Source organism: Oryctolagus cuniculus, chromosome 19 (genome assembly GCF_964237555.1).
Source record: "Oryctolagus cuniculus chromosome 19, mOryCun1.1, whole genome shotgun sequence".
Classification (NCBI taxonomy): Eukaryota; Metazoa; Chordata; class Mammalia; order Lagomorpha; family Leporidae; genus Oryctolagus; species Oryctolagus cuniculus.
Genome location: NC_091450.1, coordinates 59,155,099 through 59,162,436, shown reverse-complemented (window position 1 = coordinate 59,162,436; position 7,338 = coordinate 59,155,099). Strand labels below are relative to the sequence as shown.

The following is a 7,338-nucleotide window of genomic DNA, read 5'->3' as shown; positions in this document are numbered from 1 at the left end:
ACATTGAGAACCAACTATTTGAGAGGCATGATGCAAATTCCAAAAGGGGATGTAAAGAGCTGAGTAAGCTGTGATTCATGCTTTCAAAAAACCTAAGTTCCAATTTCTGGTACAGCACATGAAGGAACTTAAAAGTCACCACCCTGTCCTAACAAGTCAAAAGCTGAATAATTTGAAAGGCCAGCCAATCTGTTGTTCATCTTAAATTTGTCAGAAAGGCACCATCACAACATGATTCACTCCCCACAAAATTGCAGTGACAGATACAGAGAAACTCAACTTGCTAGAGCAGAAAATTCTGACAGTGCCAGGATTGCAAAGCCTCAACTGTAACTGACTAGTTGCTGGAGCCTCAGTGTGGACAACTGTGAGCAAAAATTCCTGGGCCACCCAACCATGTGGTGGTCCACAAACCTTTGTGAGTTTTACCTCTAGGAGCTCTACCAGATCTTCCCAGGGAATGTGGCAGAAAAACAGGCAGTGAATATCAATGCCGATGGCTAGAAGATGGGGAAACCAACAATTCTGAAATACTGCAGAGCATTCTATTCTTAACATGCTCTACCCTCAGGAGAACTTATTTCATCAAAGCCTAGCCTGTTAGAACTGTATTAGAGCTTGACCTACCTGGGGATAGGGAAATGCCTAATTCCAACACCTTCTAGCTATCCACATATGGAAAGGAAATGCATAACTGCAGCGCCTCTAGTCATTCTGTCTGACATAAAGGTGTGGGGGGGGGGTACTGAGAGGCACTGGTGAAATTCAATCCAGGGGTATCAGCTCTTCAAGAGACTGAATGCTAATCATTCAACTATAGACTGGTTCTCCTACCCTTAGACCTTACTACTACTACTACAGGCCTATTTACCATAATTCCTTTTACCCAGTACAACATGCTTACCTTTCAAAGATAATTACAAGGCTTACTAAAGGGCAAAAGTCACAATTTAAGGAGACTAAAAAGCATCAGAACCAGAGTCATATATAGGAGGAATGTTGGAATTGTAAGAACAGAACTTATAAAAAAAAAAGACTGTGACAAGGACTTCAATAGAAAAAAATACACAACACTCAAGAACAGATAGATAATTACAAAAACAGAGAAATTATAAGAAAGCATTAAAAAGAAATGATAGAGATCAAAACAAAGCAATGCAAAGGAATAACACCTTTGATGTGCTCTTTAGCAGAATGGACATGGCTGAAGAATGAATCTGCAAGCTTTAGGATATTTCAGTAGAAACTTCCCAAAAATAAGGAAAAAAAACCTCAACAAACAAAACAAGACTATCCAAGAACTGAGGGGACTACAAAAAGTGTGACTTACATGTAATAAGAATATCAGAAGGAAAAAAGTTGGAAAGAAGAAATGTTTGAAAAAACAATGACAGAGAACTTGTCCAAATCCACATCAGACACCAAACCACACATCTAGGAATACTGAGTGGGATGAATGTAAACAAAATACACCTTGGCCACATATCGTATTCAAGCCCCACAAAAAACCAAATACCCAGGAAAAAACCTTGGAAAACTACAGAGGAAAGAGAAACCTTAAGTAACAAACCATATGGAATAAAAGTTACATCTAACCTCTCTTCAAGAGTGAAGTGAAATATTTCAAGTGTTGAAGGAAAACAACCAAACTAGAATTCTACACCCTGTGAAAGTATCCTTCAATAATGAAGGAGAAACAGAAACTTTCTCAAACAAAAAGTAAGGGAATTTGTTTCTAGGAGATCTGGCTTGTGAGAACTATTAAAGGAGATTCTTCCTAGAGAAGGAAAGCAGTCAGAAATTCAAATGGACATAAAGAGAAAAGGAACGCTAGAGAAAGAATAAGAAAAAACTTTATACTTACTCTGAAATGGGCTAATTTTATTCATTATGCATGTCTATACACACACGTATAGATGAGAGAATGATAGAAGGAATTGGAGGATGGAATTAGGAATATATTGAAATCATGAAGTAGCCTCCACTATGTGTCAAGTGGCATAGTGTTATTCACAAAATGGATTTAAATTACATGTAAATGCTTACTGCAAACTCTACAGCACCTATATTAAAGAAATTAAAAAGTATAATATGCTAAAGAGGAAGAAAAAATGCCGGCGCCATGGCTCACTAGGCTAATCCTCTGCCTACGGCGCCGGCACTCGGGGTTCTAGCCCTGGTTGGGGTGCCGGATTCTGTCCTGGTTGCTCCTCTTCCAGTCCAGCTCTCTGCTGTTGCCCAGGATGGCAGTGGAAGACGGTCCAAGTGCTTGGGCCCTGCACCCGCATGGGAGACCAGGAAGAAGCACCTGGCTCCTGGCTTCAGATCTGCGCAGCACGCCAGCCGTGGTGGCCATTTGGGGGGGTGAACCAAAGGAAGGAAGACCTTTCTCTCTGTCTCTCTCTCTCTTTAACTCTGCCTGTCCAAAAAAAAAAAAAAAAAAAAAAAAAAAAAGGAAGAAAAAATGAAAGTTTAAAATGCTCAAATGAGACCATAAAATACAGACAAGTATATTAGACAAAATAGTAATAAAGAACAATGACAAGAAATAGAAAAATAAATATGGTAGTTATTAATATAACTATATCAATAATCACTTTACACATCAATGTTCTAAATACAAGAATTAAAATACAGAAATTGTCACAGTAGATAAAAAGCAAGACAAACTACATTGTTGGCAAGAAATCCACATTTAGGGAGAGTGAGACAGGCGAGGGGCGCTGGGAGCAGGCCCGTGGGAGTCCAGACCTCAGAGCCTGCGGCTGCGCCTTCCCCGCACCAGACCCTCGCCTCTGTCCCCCGTGCGAGCTCTCAGGATGACCACCACCCTTGTGTCTGCCACCATCTTCGACCTGAGCGAAATTTTATGCAAGGGTAACAGGATGATCAACTACAGTGCTCCCAGCACCGCGGGTTGCCTGCTGGACAAAAAGGCAGTGGGCACCCCTGCCGGCGGGGGCTTCCCCCGGAGGCACTCGGTCATCCTACCCAGCTCCAAATTCCACCAGAACCAACTCCTTAGCAGCCTCAAGGGCGAGCCGGCCGCGGCCCTGAGCTCCCGGGACAGCAGCTTCCAAGACCGCTCCTTCTCCGAAGGGGGCGAGCGACTGCTGCCGGCGCAGAAGCAGCCCGGGAGCGGCCCGGTCAACTCGAGCCGCTACAAGACGGAGCTGTGCCGCCCCTTCGAGGAGAACGGCGCCTGTAAGTACGGGGTCAAGTGCCAGCAGGCATCCACGAGCTGCGCAGCCTGACCCGCCGCCCCAAGTACAAGACGGAGCTGTGCCGCACCTTCCACACCATCGGCTTCTGCCCCTACGGGCCCGCTGCCACTTCACCCACAGCGCTGGGGAGCGCCGCGCCCTGGCCGGGCCCGGGACCTCTCCGCCGACCGCCCCCGCCTCCAGCATAGCTTTAGCTTTGCTGGGTTTCCCGGCGCCGCCGCCTCTGGGCTGCTGGACAGCCCCACGTCCATCACCCCACCCCCCATCCTGAGCGCCGATGACCTCCTGGGCTCACCTACCCTGCTGGACGGCACAATAACCCCTTCGCCTTCGCCAGCCAGGAGCTGGCGAACCTCTTTGCCCCTAGCATGGGGCTGCCGGGCGGCGGCTCCCCGACCGCCTTCCTCTTCCGGCCCATGTCCGAGTAGCCCCCAGCCCTCAGGATTCGCTCTCAGACCACGAGGGCTACCTGAGCAGTTCCAGCAGCAGCCACAGTGGCTCCGATTCCCCTACCTTGGACAACTCAAGATGTCTGCCCATCTTCAGCAGACTTTACATCTCAGATGACTAAGCCAAGGTAGGGAGGGACTCCCTGCCTGCTCCGCCCCACCCCACACCCCCAGACCCCCTACCCGCCCGAGGCCCCCAGCAAGGTTAAACTCAACCCCTGCCCCTACACACCCGGAACCTTGGAGTGCCTCTCCCCGTGTCCCCCGCCCCCCGGTGTCCGCGCCTAAAATGAGGACAAGTCCATTTGTCGGTAGCTCCTTCTGGCTTGAAACTCCCCCTCCCTAGGTTTTCACAGCCCACTCAATGCGCATAACAGACAAGTCACATATTCGTCAGTGGACGCCTGTTTCCAACTTAAGCCTTAAGTGCTAAATCACAAAAGAAAAAGCAGTATCAGTGTATAGAAGCAACTTAGTGCCTTGTAACCGAACTTTGTCATTGCGACTATATTGCTTCTTCAGCGCCAGGGGGCGCCCTTGGGCCTCCCGGAGCCTCTGCCCGGGGGAGGGGGAGGTGACCCAGAACTAGCAGCTCCCCACTCTGGCGACAGAGCTGTGCCTGCGCTTGCCTCAGCTTCCTACACATTTCTTCCTCCCTGCCCGGGACCCCTCTCCCCGCCTCAGGAGAGTTGTTCTTGGCAAACTTGGGTTTTGATGCCTGAAAGTCTTTTTCCTTCCATCCCGAGCCCCTGTTGACTAATCTTGCCCAGGTTTGCTAATGCTGCAGGAAGGAAGGCTGGGAAAAGCAGACACGAAGATTTTGACATCCGTGGGACTTTGTGATTTAACTTTTTTCTTTTTTTTTTTTTAAGTGGGGAGGAAGGGGACGTTAGGTGGACTATGAGAGACCTGATTTTGGTGCTAAAGTTCCCCAGTTCATATGTGACATCTTTTACGGAAAAAAGTAACCAAAAAAAAATGAGAGAAAAGCTAAAAAAAGAAAAAAAAAACATGTAAGGGGTGAGCAGTTAATGATATTCATTCCACATACAGTATCTGTGTAAGGCGATTTCCTGTAGAAGTAGCATTAATGATGTTTTGCTCTAGAATACCGTAGATCTCTCCTTAGAGCATCCACACCGTGCTTTTTTCCCCTGGGATTTAAACTTCATGTAACTTTTAGAAATTGAAGAATTTTGCTTGTCGCTGAACATCAATATAAAAAAGCTTATTTAACTTATCAAAATGTATTTGTTGTAGTCATGGCGCCACCCGTAAGGTACTGCATCCCCGGCGAACGTCTGCGTAACTTGGAGGAAGGCAGCCCAGGCAGCGGCACCTATACACAGCACGGATACATCTTTTCTTCCCTCGCCGGCTGTCTAACGAAGACCAGCGAGAACGGCGCGCTCCCGGTAGTGTCTGTGATGAGAGAAGCGGAATCCCAATTACTTCCAGATGTGGGCTCTATTGTAACATGTAAGGTCTCCAGCATCAATTCATGTTTTGCCAAAGTCCACATCCTCTACGTGGGATCCACACCTCTTAAGAACTTTTTTCGAGGAACTATCCGGAAGGAAGATGTTCCAGCCACTGAAAAAGACAAGGTTGAAATATACAAGAGTTTCTGTCCAGGGGACATTGTCTTGGCCAAAGTGATCTCTCTAGGTGACACCCAGTCCAACTACCTGCTGACCACAGGTGAAAATGAGCTGGGAGTGGTGGTGGCCCATAGTGAGTCAACTGTCCAGCTGGTTCCCATCAGCTGGTGTGAGATGCAGTGCCCTAAGACCCACACTAAGGAGTTCCGGAAAGTGGCCTGCGTGCAGCCTGAATTCTTGCAGACCTAGGAGGCCATGTTCAACCCCCCGAGGGCTCAGCTGTTTCTGAGAGCATAGGTATGAAAACAGCACCCGGATGCATTGTCTATCGTCAAAGACCAGGGTCAGCCCGCAGCTGCCCGAGAAGACTCGACCAGGAAACTCATTGTGCAGATGAAGCCTTCCTGTGAGTGGATTTCCTTCCCCGAGTGATGACATTCCTCCTCCGGAGGCTCAGTAAACTGTGAGCTGTGGCCTGTGGGAAATAGCCTGTTCCTCCCGACAGTGTATCTGTTATAAATGTGTATATTTTGCTGTGATCAAGAAAAAAACAAAAAACGTATTTGTTGCCAGACTATGCCTTTTTTGTTAATTTTGTTCATATTTATCAGGATGACAAATCCATAGAATATATTTTTATGTTAAATTATGATCTTCATATTAATCTTAAAATTTTGTGACGTGTCATCCCTTTTTTATGTCCACAGTTTTAATATATTATTCTTAAACAACATTTTTTGTAACTTTACACTTTTTTGGTTATTTTATTTTAAATAAATGAAAAATCAATTCAAAAATGCAAAAAAAAACCTGTTGGATTATTTTTTTTAACTTTTATTTAATGAATATAAATTTCCAAAGTACGATTTATGGATTACAATGGCTTCCCCCCCATACCGTCCCTCCCACCCACAACCCTCCCCTTTCCCACTCCCTCTCTCCTTCCATTCACATCAAGATTCATTTTCGATTATCTTAATATACAGAAGATCAGCTTAGTATACATTAAGTAAGGATTTCAGCAGTTTGCTCCCACACAGAAACATAAAGTGAAAAATAATAGATGATTTTTTTAAATGATGATGAAATCAGATCAGACCTATTGTCATGTTTAATCCCAGTGAGAGTCAAGTTGAGAGTTGATAATTTCTTTCTTTTTTTTTTTTACAGAGGATCAGTTTAGTATACATTAAGTAGAGATTTCAACAGTTTGCACCCCCATAGAAACACAAAGTGAACTATATTGTTTGAGTACTCGTTATAGCATTAAATCTCAATGTACAGCACATTAAGGACAGTGATCCTACATGAGGGGTAAGTGCACAGTGACTCCTGTTGTTGACTTTACCAATTGACACTCCTGTCTATGGCATCAGTAATCTCCCTATGCTCCAGTCATGAGTTTCCAAGGCTATGGAAGCCCTCTGAGTTCTCCGATTCTTATCTTGTTTAGACAAGGTCATAGTCAAAGTGGAGGTTCTCTCCTCCCTTCAGAGAAAGGTACCTCCTTCTTTGAAGACCTGTTCTTTCCACTGGGATCTCACTCACAGAGATCTTTTGCCAGAGTGTCTTGGCTTTCCATGCCTGAAATACTCTCATGGGCTTTTCAGCCAGATCCGAATGCCTTTAGGGCTGATTCTGAGGCCAGAGTGCTATTTAGGACATCTGCCATTCTATGAGTCTGCTGAGTATTTTAGAAATTCCCCCCTTTGTGTTGGACTGCAAATTCAGTTTCTTTCAGCCTCTCACGACTAGGACTGAGAATGTATGCAGAAGTTCTGTGACAGTGCAGAAGGGAACCAGCTTGTCAGGGTACCTTCTGAAAGGGAGCTAAGCGAGAGAAACCCTTTAACTTCTACACGCCCATCCCAACATTCCTCTGGCAGAGCTAAGGTTCTGGATTCTAGGGGTGGAGTTTTCCGATGTTGATGTAAACAGAACTGGTGTGCACACATACAAAGATGAATGTAATTACTCCTTTGGCTGGCCACCACCATTGCTTTCTATTTCTCTTTCTTTGTGTGAATTTATTTAAAAGAAAAAAAACCTTTTTGTGACAACTAT

The 7,338-nt window shown here is 45.4% G+C and overlaps 2 pseudogenes; both read left to right on the top strand.

Moving 5' to 3' along the window:
* Window positions 1-2,804: 2,804 nt before the first annotated feature.
* Window positions 2,805-3,795, top strand: LOC100343374 (mRNA decay activator protein ZFP36L1 pseudogene; annotated as a pseudogene).
* Window positions 3,796-4,932: 1,137 nt separating this feature from the next.
* Window positions 4,933-5,817, top strand: LOC100343630 (exosome complex component CSL4 pseudogene; annotated as a pseudogene).
* Window positions 5,818-7,338: the final 1,521 nt, after the last annotated feature.